The sequence below is a fragment of the Puntigrus tetrazona genome, unplaced genomic scaffold (assembly GCF_018831695.1).
Source record: "Puntigrus tetrazona isolate hp1 unplaced genomic scaffold, ASM1883169v1 S000000905, whole genome shotgun sequence".
Classification (NCBI taxonomy): Eukaryota; Metazoa; Chordata; class Actinopteri; order Cypriniformes; family Cyprinidae; genus Puntigrus; species Puntigrus tetrazona.
The window spans coordinates 221371-235470 of NW_025048505.1; the positions used below are offsets into that span (position 1 = coordinate 221371).

The 14100-nt window shown below is 39.1% G+C and overlaps 1 protein-coding gene and 1 pseudogene across 1 annotated transcript in view; one reads left to right on the top strand and one right to left on the bottom strand.

Annotated features, from left to right (window-relative positions):
• Positions 1 to 14100, top strand: part of LOC122335881 (NACHT, LRR and PYD domains-containing protein 3-like) — a 140875-nt gene that overhangs the window by 37864 nt on the left and 88911 nt on the right. The window lies entirely within an intron of this gene.
• Positions 1147 to 5874, bottom strand: LOC122335874 (annotated as a pseudogene).

The window sequence follows — 14100 nt, forward strand, 5'->3', positions numbered from 1 at the left end:
ACTACCAAGGACACAAAGTCCAAACTTTGCAAACTTGGTATTGAGAAATGGCTTTGTTTAACTATTCCTTGCAGATCTACTTCTTTACATGTTTCATGGTGGTTGTAAACCAGTTTCAATACTGCGTTTACTGCCACCAACTGACAGGAGAGTGAAGTGATAAGCTTAAGTAAAACTAAATAAATATTTAAAAACTCTATATAACTATATACAATCCTGTATCCCTTAGACACAGCATTAAATTATTCTAAACTGTTGACTCATTTTGAGTTTTTCTAAATATACCTATTTCTTCCCTTGCACAACTCCACAGCACAAATGAGCTGCATTCTCTAGACTCCATGCCCTGCCTCATATGCGTCATCATCAGTTAACTGCATGAAATGTCAGATGACCCACGTGGGTCTGGGGCAGGGCAAGTATGTTAAATGCATGAATACATTTTAACGTGTTCAATTTTACTGTAGTTATTTAATCTAATTAATGCGTAAATTACCAGCCCTAATTTTACTGGTACAGAAATAAACAGACTTCTGGTCACTTTTAAACCCAATTAGCAGATTCACTCCAGAAATGATGTTTAGCTATAAACAAATTTGGGAGGAGCACGCACTGATAATTAACGCGCTGGCTTCTCGTTTCCTAATCACGCAATTATCCAACCAGAGCAAGAGAAGCCTACTATAAATTCGCACAAGCCTCTTACCTCGATGTCTAAGTAACCCAGGGGTTACTCAGGGATCAGGTCGGACACCGAGCCCTGTCCGCTTTCACGGACAAGAGGAAAAAACTCTGGACTCGGTAGTCCACCAAGTTCAGACCACGTCACATTCTCTTTGATCAGAATCAGTTCAGCGTCTGGACACAAAATACACCAAAAGCAGAAACTAGAGAAAGAGCGAATCGAGAACAACATGCAGAACAAACGCAGAGGATGGATTTGTGACGTCAGACATGTAGAGTGAACCTCAGGAGATGTGGAGGTGATGATGGATATTGTGTTTTGTGAGGATCTGCTCACCTTCATGACACACAAAGGAAAAATGATTGGTGCAAGAGATGTCATGCCATTGTCCCTGAGTGTTCGGTTCAGTCACTACACCGCTTCATTACCTCCAAAATTATCGGGTTGACCAGGTTTTGTCATTATCTGAATGAAGAGTTACTCAGATCTGACCACTCCCATGAGTCTCTGAACAGACCGATCCAGATGCATGAACCAGATAACTGATGATTTTCTGAACTTGCTGATTCTCATTCTGGTTCCTCACACTGACCATATCAATGTGATTCTGTCTTCAGTAACTCTGAGCGCCTCTCCAATTCATCACCTAATTGACAAAGACGAGTCCTGTGCTCACTTCAAAAATAACAAAGAAGAAGTAGATTAACTAATTTTAAATAATGAATTTGTTGATTATTATTAGGCTGCTTTGTGGTTTGAATGTAAACTGGAACAGCAGCGGAAACATTAAAAAGACACCATTTAATCCTGAGACTGCCATGATTCCACCAAATAATGCTTATTTAAGATGTTCTGGAAGCACGTTGTCACACCATCACTTCCGTGTACACCTCCGTCATCAGCCGAAACCACCACCTGGTCACGATCACATTTACCCGAATACTACCCGCACATGTAGCCATTCACCAACCAACCTTCAAAACACACTCACGCCAGTTCTTCCATGGCTGATCATAAGGACACACACCTAGAACTCTGGTCATCCTTCTCTCTGCCCGTCTGCCCAACTACCCGTCCTGTCTGCCTGCTGGATCGAAACCTGCTCCTGAGATAACTACTGCAACGCCCTCCTTGCTGGCCTCCCAGCCTCTACAACCAGACCTCTTCAGATGGTCCAGAATGCAACGGCAAGGGTGGTCTTCAACGAACCAAGGAGGGCCCACGTCACAACCCCTCTTCATTAGTTTACACTGGCTTTCTATAGATGCCCATTAAATTCAAATCCCTGATGCTGGCCTACAGGACAATCACAGACTCCGCTCCCTCGTACTTACACTCAATAATTAAATCATATGTTCCCTCCAGGTGCCTACGCTCTGCAAACGAAAGGCGTCTTGCAATACCATCACAAAAAGGTGCAAAATCACTCTTGCGCACCTTCACCTGGTCTGTTCCTCGCTGGTGGAACGATCTGCCCGTTGCCACTAGGGCAGCAGAGTCACTAGCAATCTTCAAAACCAACTCAAAACTCATCTTTTTCGCTTACACTTGACCCAACGTCGATAGCACTTTCTTCTTCTTCTCCTGCTCCTTCCTATCCTTTTCTTGTTTAAAAAAAAAAAAAAAAAAGCCTAGTGTCTGCGCTAGGTAAGTCAAGACCCCTCTCAGAGCACTTATGCACTACTGCCCTTTTGTTGATATTAATTGCTTCTATTGTCTACTGCTTTGGATAAAAGCGTCTGCTAAATGACTGATTGTAAAATGTAAATGTAAATGTAACTACTGCTACTAAGGAAAGAACTGTTAACTTCCTTCTGTATCGTTGTGTATAAATGGTCTCTTTATGTTTGATGTGCTGGCTGAGCGCCGCTACCTGAGTTTATTATATTAAAAGAAAGTTTCTTTAAATTCATCCAGTGTCTGCTTCCTTGACCAGATCGTGATACACGTATAATCAGCTTCAACATGTATTTGTTTATTAATCACTTTTTACATATGCAACATGAGTTCTAACTGATGACTCAACAGCCAATCACACATCCAAACTTCCTGACTCGTTTGCATTACCTATACTGAAACTAAACAGCCAATAGGAACAAAGAATATGTTGCTTCCGACATATGATTGGGTTAGTTAAATGTAAGAATACTACAATTAGCATTAGAAATATATAAATGTGTGTGACATATACTATGTTTTGAAGAGCATTCACTCCGTATTGTGTGTATGTGTGTATATATATATATATATTAAAAAAAAATCGCACACAGAAAAACATGAATATCATTATAAAAATCCTTTTGGTTCTAAGTTCAGTTTTGTAGTCTTCCCCAGTTACAAAGATATCTGAGATACATTAAATGTTGGGGTTGTAGATTCATTTGTAAAAAAAAAAAAATTCACATTTCAGTATTAACATGTTAATTGTTGAAATGTTTTTCGACATGATTGACTGATTTGATGTATCTGAACACAAGCATAATGTATTTAACTCTTGAACACAGTTGTTGAGATTTGAATCTTATTGAAATATACATTTGATTTAAACGTTATTGAATATTGTGTTCTGGATTGTATTTCCTCGTTCGTCACAAAAAATACGATCAAGCTCATTTCATGTTCTTGTGTCAGTCTTAACTCACTGTTTATTTCACTGTTACTAAGACTCATTTTTTTTAAATGGTATCGTTGCATCCCTACTATCTGCGCCAGTATTACTAATTGTGCGGCTCACCTAACTAAGTAAATTATACGTCTTTTCGACGTACTTGGCAGTTGCCCATTTATACTTCCAGGAATCCCACCTATGTCGTGATTGGCCAGGTGGGCCAACAGATTGCAGTTGTTTTTAACAAGACACTGATCATGCAAACTGTATTTCACATAGAGCCCTCTAGGGGAGGAGTATCTCTCTATATACACATATATATATATATATATATATATATATATATATATATATATATATATATATATAAATGAACTCACTGTTGCAGATGAACTGCTGGTTAGAACCACACGGTGTATTATTCCATTGTCCATTTGCAATTATTCCACAGTCATCTACACCATTTGGTTTTCCAGGAGCCCAGTTCAAATAGAGCGCAGGTTCTCCTGAAGACCACTGCCATTTATCAAGACCCGTCTTCTGCAGCCCAATCCAGACAAACTCAAGACTTCTATCACTCACACTCTTGATCAGCTCATTCAAGTCATTCATGTTGTCAACGGTGGCCAGATCTGTGTATCTCTCTGCAGTGTCTCTGAGCTTCATTTCAGGTCTTCTTCTCATTTATAAAGTCATACTGACGGCTAACACATTCAGATACAGAACAGAGAGCTGAGAAAGTGAGAGTCGGATTTAGCGCTTTTGCTCAAAAAGTGTAGTGAAGTTAGTTTTAGGTTTCTAGACGTTCACGCTTGATTGCCAGCGTTCTATAGAGTCGGCAGTATTACAAAGAACATAATTTAACAACTTTATATAGACATGAAAATATTATTTCAGTGCACTGTAGCAGCAAATTTAAACCGGAGAAAACTTTGGCGTAATATATCAGTGTTTGATGAGTAAGAGACCATCTGAAAATTACATCATCGGGATTAAAACGTCTAATGTATTTCAATTAAAGTGACTTTTACCTTATAAAATAACACACTGTCAAACTCTAAAAGCTTGTTTTATAGGTACATTTTTCCAATACCTAATTTTATAAATGTACAGTACACAATAATGTTCATAAACTACTGTAAGTGCCCAAACAGTTGTTCATAAAGGCTGCAGTGCATTCCTAGTTACACTACTAACTTACCACAGGTGAAATCTGGCTAATACTTATTTTACTGTATATACAGTACATTAATATTATATAATAAAATATTCTACTAATACTATGTTTTCCAAGCTTGAATGTTGTGGTGCATTCCTTGATACAAGACTGATTTATCACCGTTGAGGCATACAGTGAATAATGATTCTAAGAAAACAATTACTGTAAGAATACTGTATTTTTACTGTATTACTGTATTTAAAATAATAATTGTGTTTTGTATGTACAGTGTTAGGGTTATGTATTGACATTATGCAACTTTGACCCTTCAGTTTCAGCTTTCATCTGGTATAACACGTCTTGTTCTAGGTCATGATATGACATGGCCTCTATATAGTATCTTAGACTGGTATGGGCGCCAGGGAATCTGAGGGAATGAAGGTTCTGATGCGCCCAAAAAGATATGTGACTAGTCATAACTTATGTGACGAACATGTCTGAAGTCTTTGTTTTGCCTGTTGCTTTTACTTATCTTGCTCTGTCCTTTCCTCTATAAATAAAGTGACTTGCGATCTGAGCTTCGGAGGCAAAAGCAGGCAGGGAGGCAGGAAAGGAGGTGAAGGGAGGCAAAGGCCTGCCCGGCCCCCGGCAAAAGGCAGGTTAAGGAGAAACCTGCTTCTCTCCCGCTTGCAACCGACAGCGCAATCCTTGCAAGCTAAAAATCCAAAGAACTTGTCTTGTGTTTTATTTCGCCTTGAGTTGATCCTTCCTGGTAAAGAGCCGTTTGAGTGAAATAGTCTCAACATACAGTAATGGAGATAGTGGCAAAATTTCTTTTGATGAATTACAGTAATTTTGAAAGAAAAAAGTAGCTTACTGTACATAAAGTAAGTCAGTCTAGCCACTATAGATGTATTACAATCTTTGGAAAATGAAAAAAAAAACTTTTGGTGAATTACAGTAATTGTTTTCTAAGAATAATTATGCACTGTATGTACAGTAAGGAAGACATTTTCAGCCATTAATGTACTACAGCTGTTTGAACTTGAAAAGATTGATGGATGACAGTCGTTCTTGTTCTTGTATAATTGTGTACCGTACATACAGTAAATAAAAAAATGTCAAAAGTTCACCTGTAGTATGTCAGTCTTGGAAATACTAAATGTACTACCATAAAAACGTTTTGGGTGAATTACAGTAAGTCTTTAGGGAATAATTGTGTACTGTATATACAGTTGGCAAAATGTCACCTGTAGTCAGTAAGGTCACTAAATACAACATGTTCTTTTAATTCATTTTTTGTCTTTTGACATGCATATGTTAGTGGAATTTCTGAGAGGTAAATTTGCCTAATGAACCAGAAATAAAACCCCAAACACACTCACCAATTAGAAGAAGAAGAAAATATATAGTTTGGCCCATTTCTGAGGGAATAAACTCAAATATGTCAAATATTCACAGATGCATTTTAGTGTAAAGCGGGATTTCAGCGATCATTAAAAATCCATATGTAAGATGACATTAAAGTCTGATTCTAATTAAAGAATGACTCATTCTTACTTGATAGGATGTGTTTCTGTCCTGAGTCTGATGTTTCTGTTTGACGCTTCAAACTATGCGATTGATATCTCTGCTCTCATGCCTGGTCTTTGTTTCTCTGGAAGTGTGTTCATTTGAATCTAGTGGAGACCTAAGGGGAAGGAACTTTCTGCATGCATACAACATAATGACATACAGACATAAGGCAATAGTTTTAAATTTCAGTTTTATAATTAGTTTTATAATTTATAATTTTACAATATTCAGCTCTTTAATTATGAAAATCATAAGCACAGAGAGCATTATTCATTTCCTCTTCATATCATGCCAACCTAAAGTCAACATCATTACAGTAAATTTAATTTACTGGTGTAAAAACATGCTTGTTATATGAATCTTTCTTTCTCGTTTTTCACTGATTATTTGCACATTTACACATTCAAGATGTTCATATTCACTTAAGCCAGTTTTGTTCTCCAATAGCGCAAAAAGCTACATTTAAAATCTCAAGAAGAACTGTTGTTGATTCTATTAGGTTTATATGCACACTGCAAAAAGCAATATTACTCACTAAAGGAAAAGTAAAACAGAAGAAGACAATAAATACTCGTCTACTCATACTTTTAGAAGGGTAACTTGAATAAAACTTACAAGTAGCTTGTCAATATACAGTTTGAGAGTAGCTTCCAACACTGTTATTCTGTTGGGATGTTAAACTCACTCAAGAAGACAAGACCAGAATGAAACTGACATTTACATTTACATTTAGTCATTTAGCAGATGCTTTTTATCCAAAGTGACGTACAAATGAGGTAGGCAATAGAAGCAATTAATATCAACAAAAGGGCAGTAGTGCATAAGTGCTCTGAGTGGGGTCTTGGCTTGACATATTTAGTTTGATCAGATTAGTACATGTTTATGTGTTTTCCTAAATACCTCAGAATCTCCAGATGACAGTTTGGACTCTTCAGTCCTTCAGAGAGCAGCTTAACTCCTGAATCCTGCAGGTCATTGTTACTCAGGTCCAGCTCTCTCAGAGGAGTCTGATGATTGTAGAACTGAAGACAAACTTTTGTAGCACTGACCAGTGAGAGTACAGTTGACCAATCTAAACAGAACAACAAAGCAAAGCTAAAATATTTAACATTCAATCAATCATTTTATTTATTTATATATAGCGCTTTTAACAACACAGGTTGCATCAAAGCACTGTACAGTATAATGACAGGGATGTATAATGACGAAAGTGACCAATTTCTTATTAAATGCAGAGACGGTCTCTGTAGTCTATTCAACGATAATCACTAGAAGTTAAGTGTCCCCAACCAAGCAAGCCAGAGGCGACAGCGGCAAGGAAACAAAACCCCATGCATACAGAATGGAGAAATTAAAACCTTGGGAGAAACCAGACTCAGTTGGGGTCAGTTCTCCTCTGACCGGACGCTCAGCATTTAACTTCCAGTTCAATTTTAAACGCAGCTGTGTCAGGTAGTGTAAATGACTTAGTGTGTGCGTGTGTGTGTGTGTATCAGGATCTGGTGATCTGTCGGCGGGCGCATCTAGGTGTTCTGGTCTCTGATGAACATAATCTCTGTGTGCTGATCCACCATCTAGTCTGGATACAAACTGTGAAAACAGATTGAGAAAGAGACAGGACTAATATTAGCGTAGATGCCATTCTTTTACGATGTCACAAGTACATCGATTGTAGAGAAATAGTGTTCCCGGTTCCAGCAAATCTAAGTAATGCAGCCTAAAAATCCTTTAACGGATTTGAATAATAAAAAAGTATGTTGGTGTGTTATGTGTAGGCTAAGTTAAAAGATGAGTCTTAATCTAGATTTAAACTGGCAGAGTGTGTCTGCTTCCCGAACAGAGTTAGGAGATTGTTCCAGAGTTTAGGTGCTAGATAGGAAAGGATCTGCCGCTTCGCAGTTGTTTTTGATATTCTAGGTATTATCAAATGGCCAGAGTTTTGAGAACGCAGCGGATGTGCAGGACTATAATGTGATAAGAGCTCGCTCAAGTATTGAGGAGCTAAACCATTTAGGAGCTTTATAGGTAATTAATAAGATTTTAAAATCTATCCGATGTTTGATAGGGAGCCAGTGCAGTGTTGACAGAACCAGGCTAATATGATCATACTTCCTAGTTCTAGTAAGGACTCTGGCTGCTGCGTTTTTGGACTAGCTGAAGTTTGTTTATAAAGCGTGCAGAACAACCACCCAATAAAGCATTACAATAATCTAACCTCGAGGTCATAAACGCATGAATGAATATTTCTGCATTAGAGGTTGAAAGCATAGGTCGTAATTTAGATATATTTTTAAGATGGAAAAAGCGCAGTTTTACAGATGCTAGAAACATGATTTTCAAAGGAAAGATTGCGGTCAAACAGCACACCTAGGTTCCTAACTGATGATGAAGAATTAACAGAGCAGCCATCAAGTGATAGGCTGTGTTCTAGATTATTATATGTGGGGTTTTTAGGTCCAATTATTAGCACCTCAGTTTTTTCAGAATTTAACATTAAGAAGTTACTCATCATCCAGCTTTTTATATCGACTATGCATTCTGTTAGATTCATTTGGTGTGTATCACCAGGCTGCGCTGAAATATAGAGCTGAGTATCATCAGCATAGCAGTGAAAGCTAACACCATGACTCCTGATAATATCTCCCAGAGGTAACATGTAAAGGTTGAAAAGTAACGGTCCTAGCACTGAGCCTTGAGGAACTCCATATTTCACTCATTTAATGCTACAAACTGATAGCGGTCAGATAGATATGATTTAAACCATGCTAAGGCGCTTCCTCTAATGCAGACCTGGCAAACCACGGCCCATGGGCCACATCCGCCCTTTGTACGTTGGTTTCCGCCCGGGCGAGGTCAAATGTAATTACCATAAATTATTTTTTTAACTTTTATTTTGAAAAGCGTTACGTCCACTAATTAAACGAATGTATGCACGTAAGTGGGTGACGATTAACAACTACAAATGATACAAGACGGTTAACCCTCAAGATATCGCTCACGCTAAGAAAAGAAAAGTTGACAAAAGAATGCCGTATTTTTAACAAAAATGGACTGTCAAATATTTCTGTACAGAAGTTAAAGGTAAAGCAGTGTGCTTGATCTGTGGTACACAGATTGATGTGTTTAAAGAGTATAATTTGATTCGCCATTACACGACCAAGCATGAAGATAAATACAAAAATCTGTCCGATGAAGAGCGTGCAAGGGAGTCTGATGCATTGCTTGCAAAACTACAAACCCAACAGGATTTTTTTACTAAACTTCCCGCTGCCAGAGATGCAGCCGTCAGGACAAGTTATGTAATTTCTTACAAAATCGCCAAAAAGTACGTCGCTTTTCCGATGGAGAGTTTTTAAGGAATGTTTATTGGACTCTGCTGCGCTGATATGCCCGGAGAAAAGGGGCGCGCATTTGAGAGCGTTTCAATCTCGCGACGCACTGTAACAAGGCGGATAGAGGACATCACTGGAAACTTAGAGCTTCAGCTGAGGAACAGAGCGTCTGACTTTGACTTTTTCTCTGGCTTTGGATGAGAGCTGCGATGTAATGCGTGACACCGCCCAGCTACTCATCTTCTTACGTGGAATAACTTCAGACTTTCAAATCACAGAGGAGTTGGCAGCCATGCAGTCATTAAAAGGCACAACTACTGGTAATGATTTATTTAGAGAGGTAAATGCATGTTTGAAAATTTTAGGTTTGAAATGGGACAAGCTTGCAGGTGTGACAACAGATGGTTGTCCAAATCTGAAAGGGAAAAATGTTGGACTTTTTTAAAGAGAATGCAGGATAAAGTCACAGAAATTAACCCTGTTCAGAAATTGACATTTTTGCATTGTATCATACATCAGGAAGTGTTGTGTAAGACAGTGTTAAAAATGAAACATGTAGTTGATGCTGTCAGTAAAACAGTTAACTTCATCAGAGCAAGGGCTTTAAATCACAATTTGTTGCATTGTTGGAGGAAAATTAACAAGTTAAAAATAAATTGCACTGATTCAAAAATGATTTTGTTTTCTTTTTAACCTATACACCATAATTTCACATAACCTAATTTAAATATTTACAAAGTGTGTTAATCTTCTGACTATCAGTACCAGTTATTCAAAAAAAAGTTGGTGGCCCTTGACGCAATTCTAGTTTCTCATGTAGCCCTGATAGAAATTAATTGCCCACCCCTGCTCTAATGCCAACATAGTTTTCTAGTCTATCCAAGAGAATGTTGTGATGGATAGTATCGAATGCTGCGCTAAGATCTAATAGCACTAATAACAGAGATAAAACCACGATCAGATGATAGAAGCAGGTCATTAGTAACTCTAATGAGAGCAGTCTCAGTACTATGGTACGGCCTAAAACCTGATTGGAAATCCTCGCAGATACCATTCTTTTCTAAAGGAATACAGTTGTGAGGATACTACCTTTTCTAGTATCTTTGACAGAAAAGGGAGATTAGAGATTGGTCTGTAACTTACTAAGTCTTTGGGATCAAGATGTGGTTTCTTAATAAGAGGCTTAACTACAGCCAGTTTGAAGGTTTTGGGAACATATCCTAATGACAATGATGAATTAATAATGTTCAAAATAGGATCTATGACTTCTGGAAGCAAATCTTTTTAATAGTTTAGATGGAATAGGGTCTACCATACATGTTGCTGGTTTAGATGATTTAACAAGTTTGTACAAGTCTTCTTCTCCTATAGTAGAGAAAGAGTGTAATTTTTTCCTCAGGGGTTCTAAAGCTCACTATCTGATGTGAAACTGTAGTTGACGGCTGCATAGTTACAATTTTATCTCTATCTTAGAAGTAAAGAAATTCATGAACTCATTGCAGCTATACTCTTGGGAATATTAGCACCTGTTGACGTTTTATTTTTTGTTAATTTAGTTACTGTACTGAATAAATACTGGGGTTGTGTTTGTTTTCTTCTAAAAATCAGATCTTGCAATTTTTAATGCTTTTCTGTATGATAGGATACTCTCCCGCCAGGCAGTACGCAAATACTTCTAATTTAGTTTTTCTCCACCTGCGCTCCATTTTCCGGGCTGCTCTTTTAGGGTGCGTGTGTTGTCATTATACCATGGAGTCAGATTGTTTTCTTTTATCTTTTTAAGTGCAAAGGAGCAACTGTATCTAAAGTGCTAGAAAAAGAGAGTGCATAGTCTCTGTTATATCATCAAGTTTTTGCGTCGTATTGGATGAGCTAAGGAATTGAGATAAGTCAGGAAGGTTATTTAGAAAGCTTTCTTTTGTGGTGGAAGTGATGGTTCTACCATACTTGTAATAAGGTGCAGAGTTTACAGGTTTAACCATACAGAGTTCACACAAGACTAGATAGTGATCTGAAATGTCATCACTTTGCTGCAGTACTTCAACCATTTTAACATCCATTCCATGTGACAGTATTAGATCTAGAGTATGATTTTGACAATGAGTAGGTCCAGAGACGTGTTGACTAAGCCCAACGGAGTTCAAAATCTCTAAGAAAGCTGATCCTAATGAGTCTTTTTCATTATCAACATGGATATTAAAATCGCCAACAATTAAGACTTTATCTGCGCCAGTACTAACTCGGTTAGAAAATCTGCAAATTCTTTAATGAAATCTGTGCTGTGCCCTGGTGGCCTGTATACAGTAGCCAGTACAAACATGACAGAACAGCAACACCTCCCCTCTACCTTTTAAACGTGGCTCATTTTTATAGAAATAATTTTGGGGGTAGATTCATTTAGCGTAATATAATCATCTGGTTTTAGCCAGGTTTCTGTCAAACAAAGCAAATCTAGCTTCTGATCATTGATCAAATCATATACATAAAGTGCTTTTGTGGAAAGTGATCTAATATTTAGCGAGCCAAGTTTTATCGTTTGCTTATTTGAATTATAGGTATTTTTAATTTGTTGGACATTAATTAAATTATTGCTTTTGATTAGGTTTGGACGTTTCTCTGCATATTCTAATTCGGGAAACAGACACAGTCTCTATAGTGTGATATCTAGGTGAAAAGAGTCTCTGTGTGCTAAGAATTAACTGCCTTCTGTGACGTGAGGCAGCTAGCAGATGATCGGTTTTAGCCGGTCTGTCTGCTTCCTGACCTGGGCACTAGTTGGTCATGTTGGAGCTATAAGACTATATGCCATATTTCTAGATAGAAGAGCGGCACCACCCCAGGAGGGATGAAGACCATCTCTTTTCAACAGGTCAGGTCTGCCCCAGAAACTCATCCAATTGTCTATAAATCCTATGTTGTTCTGCGGGCACCACTTAGACATCCAGCCATTGAGACCCAGCAGTCTGCTGTAAATCTCATCACCCGTTAAGCAGGGAGGGGACCGAGCATATTACATTGTCCGACATCGTGCTTGCAAATTCACACACCTCTTTAATATTATTTTTAGTGATCTCCGACTGGCGAAATCGAACATCATTAAGCGCCCGGCGTGAATAACAATCTTACGGAATTTACGCTTAGCATTAGCCAGCACTTTTAAATTAGACAAGATGTCAGACTCTCTGGCTCCCGGTAAGCATTGGACTACGGTGGCTGGTGTCTCTATTTTCACGTTCTGTACAATAGAATCGCCAATTACTAGGGCACTTTGATCAGGTTTCTCAGTGGGTGCGTCACTGAGTGGGGAGAACCTGTTTGATGTTCTGATCGGAGCGGAAGAGCGTGTTTGACCCGCGACTAGCCCGCCTCCACGGTCACCCAATTGCCCTGCTGCAGGGGCTCTGAAGCTGGAACCAAACAATGTACATGATTCACTGTACTAGTCGCATCCAAAGCAGTATCTACAGCCCTCGCATTCTTACTGTCCTCAATTAAAGTTTGGATGCGTGTCTTTAATTCTAAAACCTTCTCTGTCAGCCTAGTAATTTCCCTGCATTTATCACACGTGAATCCCTGATCGCTAACAGAGAAGGATAAGCTATACATGTGACAGACGGTGCAAGTGACGATGCAGGAGAAGCCATTTACTCACCGTGAGAGTCACTTACCACTCTTGTTTTGATAAGCTTGTGAAAACGGAGCAAACGACCACGAGGAACAAATGAACAGGAGCGGAAGAAAGCCCACAATAGGCGCGAAACGCCGGTGGGAGCGAAAGTGAATCGGCTAACGAGTACTTACTCACCACCGAGTTTTGGATTAAAGCAAACGAACTAACAGCAGTCTAATTAGTTAGATTAATTTGATAGTATCAACGGTATGTACACAGTTAAATTATATTTGATCGCTAGAAAGAGGTGATAAATTGAAAAGCGAAGCTACACGCAGCTACAAACAAACCAACCTCTCAGCAGACAGGAGCAATTGAGCAGACAGGAGCCCAGACAGGAGTTTCAAAGAGTCCATCATTGTTCCTGTGCCGAAGAAACCTCAACCATCTTGCCTGAATAATTACCGCCCTGTAGCTCTGACGTCTGTAGTGATGAAGTGCTTGAGGACTTGTCAGAGACTTCATCACCTCATCACTACCGGACACACTGGACCCACTACAGTTTGCCTACCGCCAGAACCTCCTCCACACAACCACGAGCCACCTGTATTTTAGAAAAGGGAACTATGTGAAAATGCTGTTTGTGGACTATAGTTCAGCGTTCAACACCATAGTTCCCTCCACACTTACCTCGAAGTTGGAGGTCCTGGGACTCAGCCCATCCCAGCGTCACTGGATCACCAACTTCCTGACCAACAGACCACAAGCCGTACGGATGGGAAAACACACCTCATCCTTCCTCACTCTCAGCACTGGAGCCCCTCAGGGTTGTGTTCTGAGCCCCTTGCTGTACTCACTGTACACACATGACTGTGTGGCCACTACAAACTCCACCACCATCATTAAATTTGCTGACAACACTGTCGTGGTGGGCCTGATCTCCAACAACGATGAGATGGACTACCTTCAGGAGATCAACAACCTGGAGAGATGGTGTCAGGAGAACAATCTGATCCTGAACGTCAGCAAAACAAAGGAGTTAATAGTGGACTTCAGCACGAAGCAGGTGCGCTCTTACCATCCCATCATGATCAACAGGAACCCAGTGTAGAGAGTGGGCAGTTTTGGTAC